At 40.6% G+C, this 751-nt stretch overlaps 1 non-coding gene across 1 annotated transcript; it reads left to right on the top strand.

The window, feature by feature from the left end:
- Positions 1-276: 276 nt before the first annotated feature.
- LOC118147505 (U6 spliceosomal RNA) lies at positions 277-383 on the top strand. The gene has a single exon (XR_004733962.1). It is a non-coding gene; the product is annotated as a U6 spliceosomal RNA (small nuclear RNA).
- The last annotated feature ends 368 nt before the right edge of the window (positions 384-751 follow it).

The following is a 751-nucleotide window of genomic DNA, read 5'->3' on the forward strand; positions in this document are numbered from 1 at the left end:
GAAGGAGAAAATGCTAAGGGCAGCCAGAGAGAAAGGTCGGGTTACCCACAAAGAGAAGCCCATCAGACTCACAGCAGATATCTTGGCAGAAACCCTACAAGCCAGAAGAGAGTGGGGGCCAATATTCAACATCCTTAAAGAAAAGAACTTTCAACCAAGAATTTCATATCCAGCCAAACTAAGCTTCAGAAGTGAAGGAAAAATAAAATCCTTTGTGAACAAGCAAGTACTCAGAGATTTTTGTCACCCCCAGGCCTGCTTTAAAAGAGCTCCTGAGTGCTCGCTTCGGCAGCACATATACTAAAATTGGAATGATACAGAGAAGATTAGCATGGCCCCTGCGCAAGGATGACAAGCAAATTCAGGAAGCATTCCAAAAAAAAAAAGAGCTCCTGAAAGACTCACTACACATAGAAGGAAACAACCAGTACCAGCCACTCCAAAAACATACCAAATGGTAAAGAGCATCAGCAAAATGAAGAATCTGCATCAACTAAAAGGCAAAACAGCCAGCTAGCATCAAAATGGCAGTATCAAATTTACATATAACAATATTAACCCTAAATGTAAATGGACTAAATGCACCAATCAAAAGACACAGACCGGCAAATTGGAAAGAAAGCCAAAACCCATCAGTGTGCTGTATCCAGGAAACCCATCTCACATGTAAGGATACACAAAGGCTCAAAATAAAGAAATAGAGGAAGATTTACCAAGCAAATGAACAGCAAAAGAAAGCAGTAGTTGCAAT

The sequence above is a fragment of the Callithrix jacchus genome, chromosome 14, assembly GCF_049354715.1.
Source record: "Callithrix jacchus isolate 240 chromosome 14, calJac240_pri, whole genome shotgun sequence".
Lineage (NCBI taxonomy): Eukaryota > Metazoa > Chordata > Mammalia > Primates > Cebidae > Callithrix > Callithrix jacchus.